Source organism: Trachypithecus francoisi, unplaced genomic scaffold (assembly GCF_009764315.1).
Source record: "Trachypithecus francoisi isolate TF-2019V2 unplaced genomic scaffold, Tfra_2.0 Lachesis_group1, whole genome shotgun sequence".
NCBI classification, from domain to species: domain Eukaryota; kingdom Metazoa; phylum Chordata; class Mammalia; order Primates; family Cercopithecidae; genus Trachypithecus; species Trachypithecus francoisi.
In genome coordinates this window covers 24,018,311-24,032,230 of record NW_022681454.1, presented here as the reverse complement: position 1 = coordinate 24,032,230, position 13,920 = coordinate 24,018,311, and the positions used below count along the sequence as shown (strand labels likewise).

At 41.5% G+C, this 13,920-nt stretch overlaps 1 pseudogene; it reads right to left on the bottom strand.

The window, feature by feature from the left end:
• Positions 1-379: 379 nt before the first annotated feature.
• Positions 380-13,920, bottom strand: part of LOC117086269 — a 53,732-nt pseudogene continuing 40,191 nt past the window's right edge.

Below are 13,920 nucleotides of genomic sequence, written 5' to 3'. Positions count from 1 at the left end.
TTTCAATGTTAATCTCACAGAAAAACACTGTCACAGAAATACCCAGAATAATGTTTTGTTTCTTTGTGTGTTTGTTTTAAAAAGACATATTTATTCGGCATCATGATCAGACTATTACATTTAGGAACTAACAGCATGGGGGCAAGAAAAAAGTCTACATTGAGTGCTTTTGTGGGAATGCTTTATGCTTTCCACAAAACAGAAACTAAAATAACCTATTATGCAATTAATTACAAATACAGTCCTTGAGTTTTTTGCCCATACACATGAGTATTGTCTAACACATGTCTTCTTTGTGGCAGCTAGGCCGTGCCACCACTGTGCTTGGCTGAGTTCACAAATCTGTTGCAACCTGTAGCTTCCCTGTCACATCTCTGGCTCACTCTTCTGCCGAGCTTTGTTTCCTGGCAGTAGTTAAAATTCCCCCACTGCCATAGCGACTGCTGCTACTGAAACCTTAGTTTCATGGTTTGGCAAAGTATTGGCCTCCACCACGACAGGGGCCAGAGCTTCCGCCTCCAAAGTTTCCTCCCTTCATGGATTCAAAATGTGAAGACTGATTGTTGTAACTGCCAAAATCACTGTAGCTTCCACTGCCCCCAAAATTGCTTTCATCATTACCAAATTCCTTAGAGCCATTGCCACTGCCACCACATCCACCACCCCCATGGGTGCCACCAAAGCCACCACAACCACTGAAGTTTCCTCTATCACTGAAGTTGTCATTCCCACCAAAACCACCTCTATGACCACCACCAAAGTTTCCAGAACAATTTTGACCTCTTTGGCTAGATGAAGCACTAGCCATCTCTTGTGTGACAGGGCTTTCCTACCCTCACAGTTGTAGCCATTCACAGGATGGCATTTCCAAATGACAGTCTTATTCTTGGCGTCATGGTCTTCCAAGCTTACAAAAGCAAAGCCCGTTTTCTTGCTACTGCCTCATTCAGTTATGATTTCAATCACTTCACTTTTCTCAAACTGTCTGAAGTCATCTCTTTGGTGATGTTCTTCAGTGTCTTCTTTAATGCCACCAACAAATACCTTTTTCACAGTTAAGTGGACACCTGCTCTTTGAGAATCTTCTCTTGAGACAGCTCTCTTTGATGTCACAACTCTTCCATTCACCTTGTGTGGCTTTGCATTCAGGGCTGCCTCCACCTCCTCCACAGTGGCATTGGTGACGAACCCAAAGCCCCTGGAGCTCTCGGTATCTGGATCTGTCAGACCACACAGTCTGTGAGAGTGAGCCTTCCCCACTGCTCAAAATGGCTCGTCAGACTCTCATCAGTTGTTTCAAAGCTCAAGCCCCTGATGTAGAGCTTCTGCACCTGTTCAGGCTCTTTAGGAAACTGGCTTACACATGATGCCGTGGGAAGAGAGACTTGGATGATGCTTCCTCAGCAGCATCCCCAGGCAGAAAGCCAGAATAATGTTTGACCGCATATCTGAGCACCATGGCCCCACCAAGTCGGCACATAAAATTAACTATCACAATTTAAATTGTTTGGAAATACTCAAAAACCTCATGTTTAGCGAGTGAAGACAGAAGTTTGGTGGTTATTTGAAGTTGTGCTTCTCTTGTTTGGTTACAAACAGATTCTCTCTGAAATTCTCCTGCAGCTTCCCCAAGATGAAGCTTTCACCTGTCATTTGTAAGCTCTGTTCCCAGAGCCCATAGATTTTATTAAAATTAAGGATTGTGAGAAGATACAGTGTTTTTTTCCAGTTTTCATTATCTCTGAATTGGATGTTTTTATTAGAAGATTATCAACTTTTTTGTCAGTGGTAGCAAGTGTTGTAAAATGTGCAAAGAGATTCATTTTAAGTCATGAATATATCCTCTTAAGAAAATCTTGATTCTTTCTGTCCTCTTGAAAGAACCTCAGTGTCCAAACCCAGAACTCACAAAGATTGGTGGCAAGAGTTCTGTTGATCTCAATAGGAAGGAATCCATGATTTATTGGGAAAATCCTGGACAACCAAATTATCCCTTCTCTCCTTTATAAAAGAGCTTTGGAGACTTTCCATGTCACCAGCAATAGGATTTGCTTTCTTCTATAAATGGTTAGAAAGTGTATTTAGAATCACTTTTTATAAGCAGCTGGCCATCAGGTTGTCTGGATTTCCTGAGGTGTTTCATCTCAGGTAACAGGTGAGAACTTGGAGGCCTTTGGCTAAGCAGCAATCTCAGTTCTGCACGTCCAGCTGGCCTTGCATCCTCTATCCTTGTTCAGGCTCCAGGTTCAGAGTGCACACTTGAAATATTCAGTCCAGTGAGCAGGCCCAGGCCATGTGGAAACAGCAGGGGGTCGGAGGACTCATGCTAAGCCTCTTACAGTGGCCACATGCACCACTCTGGTTCCCAGGGATCTTGGGTCCTGCCTGGAGCCACTTTTAACCGGGGGAACCAGCTGACTGGTAAAGCTGAGACTGCTGTGAGTCAGCAGGAAATTGAGTCAGCCTCATTGATTTGGAATAGGAGGGTGTGGGCTGAGTTTGTGGGGACCCTGAATGGGTTTTTGTGGTCATGGAAATAGCTTCATTTTGCCAGCTATGAATTGACTAGCCTTCATGCAGGCCCAGAAGCAGCAGAGTTCGTTAAAGGTAAGTCAACCTTTTGGCAGATCGCAGCCCTAAAACAGGAGCTATGACATGTGGATCTGCCTTGTTTTAGAGACTCAAGAGCAAGGGGGAATAACATGGGGTCTCTCCCACATGGCTTCTCTGCTTACACAAGGGGTATGTGAGAAGAGCTATCCAACCGTTAGAGACAGCCTGAACCAGCGCAGTGTTGTGCTCCTATCCTGTTCCCTGCTAAAGTTCAGCAGTCTCAGTTTTCTATGTAAAACCTCTCAGGAATGACACGGGTGTGAGAACAACTCTGCTGTGTGTGGTCCTGGTTGTGTAGGCAGGACCAGTGTGCACCACTCCCAGATGCTCCGGTTGTTAAAACATTGGAATATTTTCATACAACCTGGTAAATGGACATTGACTCAAGCTCTCTGTTTGCTTCCCCACGGTCAGCTATCCAGCCCCTCTTCTGGAACCTCATAAACTTCCCCAGGATCCAGAAACTAAAGGGTTAATTCCTGGCACAGTGGGACATCCAGAAAATCTGATTCACTCTTTCTTTTGAAAACAAAAATAAAACAAAACAAACAAACAAACCAACCAGTAACAAAACCCAGAATTCAGTAAGATTGGTAGCGAAAGTTCTACCAATCTCAATAGATAGAAATTACAGTTTGTTGGGAAAATGATGGAAAACCCAAATACCCCTTCTCTCCTTTACAAAGGGACTTTGGAGATCTTCCATGTCACCAGCAATAGGATTTGCTTTCTTCCATAAATGATTGTAAGCTTTAGCACCAGGACCAGCTATATCCTTTTGGACTGGTCTTTGACAACACAGTGGTGGTTAAATACAGTGACCATCCCCACTGACTGTGTGTTCTGTTAAATGAAGGTTTTGGGCTAGTAACCCAAGGACTACATCTATGGTCCTGCCCACATAGTTAGCAGAAAATATCCCATCATTGCATCCAGGGAATTCCAGTTATTTCAGGGTTTTGGGCGTCTCTCTCAGGTACTCGGGCAGACTCTTGTGTTCTGTCACTTGGGTCTCTTCACCATACCACCATGTGGTGCCTCTGCCACCAATGATCCTCTTCTGGTGGCCTCACTGCTACTTCCAGCCTGACCTCAGGAAGGGATTGCTACCTCCTTGTGTCCACTTCATCTCACACATGGGCAGGCCCATCTGCTTGTTTGCCATAGCAAATCAGAGGCCAGGGTGTCATTCTTATTGAGAACTAGCCTAGGTATAGGAATAATGGCAGGAAAGTAAAAGTTAGATAAAAACTCACAGATTTGATGGACCCGGGCCTATCCCCGCATTTTTACAGGTCAGTTTCCTAGATTGCATCCTGATGGCCACTGTGGGGCTGGGCTGGGCTTCCCTGAACAACTGTCAGGAGCACCGCAGATGTCTCCACACCTTAGAGTCCAGGCCAAGCTCCAAAAAGAGGAAGTGTTTTTCTCACCTACATTTAGGCCCAAGACTAAGAGCTTGGTCAAAGTGAAGTAACACCAAACTCCTCAGTCTCTCTTCAAAGGTTCAGACATTTTGCAAAAGAGTCAGACCTGGAGTCAACCAGGTATAGAATAATCTTCAATTCACATTTACCACAAGGAGGTGATATTATTATTTCCATTTTGTGGAAGAGAAACAGAAGCCCAGAAATGTTTAATAACTCAACTAAACTCACACAGCCTGTAAAGCTTCTCAGGCCTTGTACCTGGATGATCACTCCAAAATCCACGCTTTTAACCACTACAAAAAGCACTTTTCTTGTGGGGATGAGGAGAGTTCTTTAAAGTCTTTAATCATCAACAAATTGCAAAAGTATGAAAGGCATACAGAGCGTTTGAGTTAGGCATGAAGGCAAGCTTGAAGAGCGTTACTGGATTTCATATGAAACGGAAGCCAATAACGAAAAGCTTAGAAGAGGACACATCAGTGGAACGCTTTTGAAATTTCCCAGTTAACTTTTTCACCATCTTACCTGTGATGCCAGGACAGGTGGCTTCAATCACAGCACTAACGTTCTCGAGTTCCTCAATTGCCCTGTTCCTGCTAACATTATCCACACACAGCTGTTTAAGATCAGCAAACACAGGTGCAGTGGCTACAACCGCTCAGTGTTTTCACAACACCTTGATCTGTCACATTCTGTTGTTTCTTTTGCATCAGGCATCGTTCCAGTGTGATAAAGTTCCATTTGGGATGCGTATGATTGTCCCAGCTGATCTTTTCCAATCAAATTTGTCATTGCTGTATTTCTTCCTTCTGTCCTTAAAATCTACACATCAGTTGAATCAGTATATCAGTCTTCTGATTTACTTGCTGGCACCACAAAATGCCCTTATGTATTCTAGCTAATCTCTTTGGTTTCCCATGTAGGTGAGAAACTATCCCCAGATTGAATCCGTTGAGGACAGGGACCATGTCTTAAGCATCTTTGTCTTTTTCTCAGCCCCTGGCACTGCACCTGATGTAGACACATCGGAATTTCCTTACCACCCACTTCAAGTCCATCCTATGGCAACTCTAAACCATTTGTGTGTATCTCTGCTGTGCAGAGAAGGTAAGAAGCAAACCATTCTCATCCCCAAACAGCCTTTTATTTTCTTAAATTTCAGTTAAATTTCTTCTCAACATTTCTCTCATTAGGCCAAGTGACAAATGTGATTTTCCAAAAAATTTTTCTTGCTACTCATGGAAGCTAATTTTACATGGTAGTATATGCACTGGGCCAAACACCTTTAAGGCAACTTATTCACAGGTGCAGAGAATTCCTATGCGGACCTCTTTGGGAGGCCATCATGCAGCCTACCACAGGCAGAAAAGGTACTAAATGACACAGATCATCTTATTGTGCTAGAAAGTAAAGAAATGCTCAATAAATGATCAGGGCATGCCAAAAGGATACCAGGAATTAGCTTGAAGGATTTTGTATTAGTTTTCTAGGGCTACCATAACAAAGTACCACAGTCTCAGTGACTTAAACAACAGAAACTTTTTTGAGCACCATTGAGAAAGCTGGAATTACCTCTTTAAAGGCCTTATTTTCAAAGGCAGTTACACTGGGGCTTCGGGTTTCAAGATACACATTTTGGGGGAACACAGTTCAGTCCATAACAGGCCTCTGGATCTGTACTGGGATCCAGGTCCTGCTGTGTGAGCAAAACCAGGTTAAGAAAGTTCTCTGGACATCAGCAGGTGGAGAGAAATCTGGGTGTGTAGTGTAGAGCATCTAGTAATAACACATAGCTTTTAATTCCACATTGCTTGAGTGACTGAATGCGAAAACATTGTTTGGACAGATCTGTACCACTTTTCAGTTTCAACATTTGACCTCTGTCTCGTTACTTTTTTCATGGGGCAAACATAATTTGATGGCCATGAAATGTGTGAACCTACTTGGGTGTCTTGATCCTGCACATAAGAGATAACACTTTTGGCCTTCTTCCTGGCCCTAATTAGTCCTTGAAGTGTCACATAATAGCCCTGTGCATTACCACTCAATCCGTCTTCACCACAGCCAGGGCTACCTTCGTATCCAACTGGTCACGTTCTCAGTGCTCCCTCTCACGCTAAAACCCAACTTAAAGGGATTCTCATCGTTACCCCAAAGATAAACTATAAGATAAATGGAGCAGAGGTTATAAAGAAAAAGCATCGAATCACTTAGAAATATGTTTTCTTTTCTTTCATTCATTCTTTCTTTCCCACTATAAAATAAATGGGAAAAATTATCTGCAATAATGAAAAAATGCAATATTTTTTGCATTTCTTTCCAATGTTTTCCATATGTCCATTCCTGGATACTGCTTTCAGTCCCAGAGCATATGCAATTATATATTCTGCTTTTTATCCCTAATCTGAGAGAATTTAGTATGTTGCGTGGCAGTTTTAAAACACACCTGCAAATTGTTTGTCACTCATCTGATGGAGGGGTGGTATCTATGTCCCCTACCCATGAATCTGGGATGACTTAGTGAGCACCTTATAACCAATAGAATGCAGCAGATGTGACACTGTTTTTAACTTTCAAAACTGGGTCAGAAAAGACCATACAACTTCTGCCTGGTTCTTTTGGGATGTTAACTCCAGGGGAAACCAGCACCATGGAAGAAGGCCAAGTATCCTGAGAGCGCTGTGCTGGAAAGCCCACATGTAGACACCGAAGATAGCCTAGCTGAGCTCACAGCTGACAGCAGCGCCGGCTCTTAACCATACACGTGAGCCATCTTGGACATCCAGGCTTGTCAAGTCATCAGATGTTTGCAGCCCCAGATGACATCTTACTGCAACTGCGTGAGTAACCTCAAATGAGAACTGCTCAGCTGAGCCCTTTTCAAATTTCTGATGCACAAAATTATGAGCAAAATGAAATGGTCGTTGTAGACCACTACATTTAAAGACAAATTTTCACACAGTAATAGTAACCAGAACGAATTGTGGTATCTGGAAATGAGGGTCTGCAATAGTAGAAATCTAAACCACATGCCACTGGTTTTGAGGCTAGGCAGCAGGCGAGGGCTAGAATGTAAACTGAAACCTGATGGGCCTTGAGAAGTGCAGTGTGTCAGGGAGGGCTTAAAGGAAGGTGAGGGAGGTTTACAAGAAGCTGAAGGAGAGGAGACCGTGGTTATGTAGTGGTGGAAAGTTTGCAAAACTATCACCTGCAGTAATGTGGAAAATAGAAAATGTACTAAAGGAACGCAATGATCTAGCTAAGAAAATTCCCAGGCAGAGTGTTTAAGATGCCAGCTGGCTTATTCTAATTGCCTATGACAAAATGAAAGTAGAGAGAATAAACAAATAAACTTTAAAAACCAACTATTTTATTTTCAAGGGAAATTAGAAAGAAATACAAAGGGCTCAAGAGAATATTTTCCGTCAGCAAAGGATTCTTAAAGTAAGAAAGGACCTTAGGGAAAAGATCAAACTCAGGGCTCTTTCAGGAAAACACCATCAAAGGGTAAAAATAAAGCCACGGGGGCAACTTCGAAACACTTTATTTTATGATTTCAGAAAGATTTAAAGTGGTATCTCCTAGACCCGGTCTGCTAGATAAAATGTTTCTAAGGATCTTAAGATCATGCTTTGTAGTAGATCATCCCTCTTAAGTCATAGATCTTCTAGGCTCTGAAGGATGTTGCAGCCTTATAGAGAATTAAAGATAGAGAACAGTCTGTCCCAAAGACCCTTTATGGTCTTTGTCCAATGAAGGGACTCTAGTAAGATTCATAAAAGCTGACAAATATTTCAAGAGAATTATATTGGCAGGAGCGATACCATCTTGGTCTGAAAGAGATAGAAGCAGCACAAAATGAAAGTGGTTCCGATCCACAACCTTCTGTGGGAAGGAAGCCAAATCAGAGAGCCACCCAGCTGCACTCACAGGCTGTTTTTCATGAAAAGGGAAGGACGACTTAGAGGGAAAAACCAGGAGCCCAGGTGGAGGGGCCGAGAACCTAGAAGAGGAATTCCCTAGTACAATCAGTACAAATCAGTACTAATGAACAATCCCTTAGTATAATTAGTACAAATCAGTACTAGGGAATCACACTAAGTGCATCAGTACAATCCACAGTACTGGATGACATGAACCAAGAACTGGTGACAGGTACCCAGTTGAATTTCAAGTTTCTCTGGACTAGTGACTGCTCTGTGCTTGCCATCCCTTCCTTTTTGAATAGGAGCATCTATTTTATTTATTCTAACCCTTGATCTCTTTAGTCCTGAGGTCTTCAGAAACTTGAGCAGGTGCATTTACACCTGGACCTGACTGAGATGATGAGATCCTGAACGTCCAGCCTGAGCCTGATGCTGTCACAGTTGAGCCTTTGGGAGGTCTTGATAAGGGAGAGGGTATGTTGCACGCGGAAGGAATGCAAATAAGACTGTAGCAATTTTAAAACATGTCTGTAATTCCTCTGACATTCCTCCCATTGATGGGTGGAGTGTGTATCCCCTCCCCTTGAGTTTGGGCCAGCATTAATGACTCACTTTTAACCAGAAGAATACAGGAGACATGACACAGCATAACCTTCAAGATCAGATCAGAAAAAGCTAGGAAGCTTCCACCTGGTGTTCTTGAGACTTTACCTCTGGGAGAAACAAAAACCCTGTAAAGAAAGCTGATTATCCTGAGACTGCTATGCTGGAGAGGCAGGGTGTAGGTGCTCTGGATGACAGCCCAGCTAAGCTTTCAGCTGAAACCAACTGCATGTTGTGTGAGTGATCCATCTCAGATAACAAGCCTAGTCATGCCATTGGAGAACTACAGCCCCAACAGAGATCTGAATGCAGTCCACGGCAGAGTTCTTACTCCAAGTAAGAACTTCCCAACCTTTTTTAATTTCTGACTCATAAAACTGTGAGCAAATGAACATGACTGGTTTAAAAAAAAAAAAAAAGAACTGCTTTCTTTTATTGTTTTTGTTTTGAGACACAGTCTTATCCTGTTAGCCAGGCTGGAGTATAGTGGTGCAATCACGGCTCACTGCAGCCTCGTCCTCTCCAAGCTCAGGTGATCCTCCCACATTGACCTCCCGAGTAGCTGGGGACTACAGGCACACACCACCATGCCTGGCTAATTTTTGTATTTTTTTTGTGAAGAGGGGGTTTTGCCATGTTGCCTAGGGTAGTCTCCAAACTCCTGGGCTCGAGTGATCTTCCCACCTTGGCTGCCCAAAGTGCTGGGATTACAAGCATGATCCACATCACCCAGCCTAAACTGCTATGTTTTCAAGTAATTTTAATATGCCCCAATTATAACTAGATTATATTGTTACATAAATAGCCTTTGAATTATATAGCTGCTTTCTGTGTTTTTCTTCTTCTCCAATATAGGTAATGAAAACAATCATTTCCCTTGTTTTCCTTCTTGTGGATTATTTCCTTAGAATAACTTTCCAAATGAAGATCAAGTGACAGAGTATGAATATTTTCATAATTTCTAATTCATACTGCCAAATTACTTTCCTAAAAGTACCAATTTGCCACCAGCAGGTTATGATATAGAGCTTGTATTGCAACTTCACCAGTTTGGGTGTTGTTATCTTAAAGCATATTTAAAAGCATCACAAATTCAAAAGCTGTTCTGGTGAACCTGTCATAAAATTTCAGTACTCTAATCTTAGGAGGGAATTTACACTCATCGTAGCCATAGAATCTTCCCCTGCTCAGTCTAACTCAGCCCTTTACTATCTAGTTAGTGCTTTTTTTTTTTTTTCTCGATAAAATTCTTCTGTTGTGTTCTCAGACTCCTTCTGGAAAGTTGGCCCAGGAGAACATTCATAGCCTGGGCTAGATCTACTCCTCAGAATTGCTTACATGTATCTCAAAAAGAGCCCTGAACTATGCTGACATTCTGGTCTATGTCCAGCCTGATACCAAGTTACCATTGATTGAGAATTAACCATGAGTCATGCATACATTTATTTCATTCATTCTCTCAAGCAACTTGCAAGGTAGACTTTATCCCCCCTTTTAAGATGAAGATACTAGGCATCAAAGACATTCAATAACTTGCCAAGGTCACACAAGTTGTAACCGATGGAGACAGGATTTGAGCCCATGCTTTTGGCTACTACATTTCACTGCCTCACCTAGTCTGCTGCTTTCCCAGACTTCCTGAGAGGAACCTAGAAGGCAGTGGAAAATCGCCCTTGGCTCCCTTAAAATACTGTCTACTCCCTCTAAACACTGTCTTGATCCATATTTTTGAACCACTCCAATTTAAAAGTCCATATTCATGTCATGCCTCTGTCTATATCCCCATATGGCAAGAACATTATAATGTGTCTTGATGTATATTTTGTTAGAAATTATTTGGAGGAAGTATAAATGAATATGCCTATATAAATATATGAACATCTTTTTAAAAAATATATTTACAAGTCTAAGAAATGTTCAGACTTCTTAAATAAAATGGAAGAAAAAAGTGTTTTGAGTTATTCTACTTTTCTCTAGTCCTTTATCTTTCTCCTTCCTCAGGATAAGCTGTGGTATGAAAAATTGAAGCCAAAAAAAGAATCCTCTGAGAGATTGAAGCGTGCACTATGAACATGATTTTGCTTCTCAGGAATGGGAATTCCATGAAAGCAAGGACTTTGTCTTGTTCACTGCAGTGTCCCAGCACTTTAACAGCACCTGGGACAGAGTAGGTGCTCTGCTCATATCGGCAGAGTCAATGAGTGAGCTACCTCGTTCCCTGCCCAACAGTGTCTGGTCTCTACAGGTGCAATAATTTGCTATGCAACTACAAGGCCTGCATCTGCCACTGAAACAAAACCTAGACCCTTGATGCTCAAAGCCTGGTCCCTGGGCCAGTATCTGGATGCTTGCTCAGGAGTGCAGAATCTCAGGCCCCACCCCAGACCCACTGAATCAGAATCTGCATTTTAACAAGATCTCCAGTTGATTTGTGCCTACATTAAAATTTGCAAATTGACTGTCTAAGCCAATCTCAAGATGTGGTCTCTGGCCTAGAAGCATCAATATTACCTGGGGACCTGTTAGAACTCCTATGAAATCAGAGACTCTGGGACCAGGGCCCAGCTCTATATACTTGTAACCTTTAGGAGATTCTGATGCATGCTGCTGTTTGCAAATCACGTTCCCAAGCTCAGCTTCACCAATTTTGCTCCTAACTCCACTTGGACCTTAAATCTCAGTTGTAGTAACTGGGCTATTTTCTTCCATCCTATAACCAAAACTTTGCTTAAACTTTAAATTATAAGGAATAACTTCCTCCTAATAAGCTTTGCATTTCAAATTTGGATAGTTTTGAAAGTTTTTCTTTGCCATTTGTGTGGAGTTTGATATATTCCATTCCATTCCAAACAAAATGAATAATCTCATCCCTGTGACCCAACCCTTAGAGTCTAGATAGAAAATTCCAAACTTGAGTTTCAGAAAATACGAATAGATTATGTGGAGACTATTCATATCCATGGGTACAGCTATTCCCTGCATGAAGGTGCTCAGCAGATGGCCATGTATGAAAGCTGAAATCCAGCCTATACTTTATTCCCCAAGCAATTCACCTACAGAACTACATCCGCCCAGTGTGTGCCTTTTTGTGATTGACCCAAAGTTATTGGACAAGCTAGCTGTCATCCTGAGTCTTATGCCTGTGACTGGGGACCATGATTTAAATGGCCGTATACAGTATAGTACTACTGTCCAAGATCGATGTAGTGCACACCATTCTAACAGCATTTTCTATGCTATGCCCATCCACCTTGATTACAGTGATTGATTATTCTCCTCTGCTCCTTCTAACAGACAGTCATAGAGCTGTTTGCTCTTCTTCTAATTCCCACTCTTTCCTCCAGGTTCACTGTTAGTCTCTCACTTGTCAACTATTTGATCTTGCTTCTAAGGCTTTATTTGTGTATCTTGTTTCATTTGTCAGAGCTCCTATACATGGTTCTGCAAATATTTACAAAACTCCTAAAATAAATAAATGTTAAAAATATACACAGTTGTTTTATAAATAGGGTTTGTATTATATCAATTTCAAAATAGAAAATGCATATTTTTTACTACAAATTACAACTTGTGAAAGAATCACTACATTTAATTTTTGAAAGAGTAGGCGAACAAAACCTTAACCAAACACACAATTCTTACAACTTTCACCTGCCTGTCACTCATCAGTGTCAGTATTTATAAATTAACAGTGTTAGTCCTCACAATTTTACATACTTTAACTAAAATTACAAAATGAAAGCCCACTTCTACGTGACCTTATAGAAAACATATTTCAGTATTTTATATAGAGTCATATGGAATTAAAATGTATCTACTTGTAGCGTCTGCCTGTTGATCCTAGATCTGTCACCGGAGATAGAGAGAACAAATGCTATACTTCTTCCACATCTCATTTCTTCAGGTTTTGAAAATAGCTATGTTACTTCCCATTCTCTATTATTTCTACCCCCTTATTTTGTCCTCTGCAAATTAAATGCTCCTTCCAGTGTTCATTAAATGGTGGCCAAAGTCAATTCACCATCTTGATTGTTCTCCTCTAAATGTGTTCTTCATAGTCTCTAGCACATAAAATGTGTGATGTCTCCAATGAAGATGTAACTTTGAGTACTCCAAGAAGGATGAAACAGAGCAGGACTACCAACTTCCCTGTTTAATATAATATACCTCTATTAATGCTGTTCAATAACACAGATTGCTTTTTTATCAGCCACATTCTGCTGCTGGCCCACATCAAACAAAACCCAAAATTGTTTTTATATCTGATATTGATAAGCAAACCATTGCTACCCAATACTCCCTTGAATGGTTCTTTCAACGATGGCCTTTTCTCCCTGCAACTTCCTGCCCCTCTAGAAAAGACTACCAGTAGCCAGTTCTCACCATGCCATGTTCTTAGGACCAGTCCAAACCCCATGTCATACAGGCCAGGACAGGCTTTATAAGTACTGCCGGCTGTTTATTTACCAGCAGACTTGAAAACTTGATTTTTAACAAGAGCAACAACAACAAAAAAGTGTGCTATCTATGAGGAAATCTGGTGACAATGATTTGTTATTATTACTGCTATTCCCAGCCCAGCTGGTTCTCCAGATGAAATGGATAAAAATTGGATCCTCTTTGTGACTGGTGACAGGTGCAGACTTGGCCCCTCCAGTGGGATTTCATCAGGCACACAACATACCGCCGGCATAGGAGCATCCCACAGGCACGCCTGTGTTGTAGCAATCCCAAAAACTGTCAAGTGAATAATTGGCCTCTTATCTGGAGTCTTTAGAAGATTCCCTTCTGCACATTCTTTGAAAAGCTGTATCAGTCAGATTCTTTGTTTGCCAGCAACAGAAACAGGCTCTGGCTAACTTGAGAAGGAAAGGTATTTATTGGACAGACATGGGGGTCCTTCTAGAATTGATGAAAGGCCACAGAACCAGGCTTTGTACATGATGAGAACCAGAGGAGCCCTAGAAGTAGAGGTAGCATGAGATAATTTAGAATCCAGTCAGGGTGCTGCTAAAATGAATGAAGCATAACACTTTATTTTCAGTTTTTATATCACTCTTATTTGAAAATTTGGGGCGAGAGTGATGGCTCAGCTATGTCTTAGGTGTATTTCCTGGCGAAAAAAAAAAAAAGGATGGGGTCTCTGGTTGGCAGTCCTAGCAAAGCAGCACACAATAAAGCAATAACAACAAAATTACATTGAAGAGGTGAAACTTTGAGAAAGGAACTCAGCAAATTCTTCACCAAAGAAACAACTGAACAATATTGTCAAAAAAAAACTTTGAGAAACTGAAAATTGACCAAAGTCATGCAAAAAATTGAGAAGAGTTTTGTCAAATAAACCTACT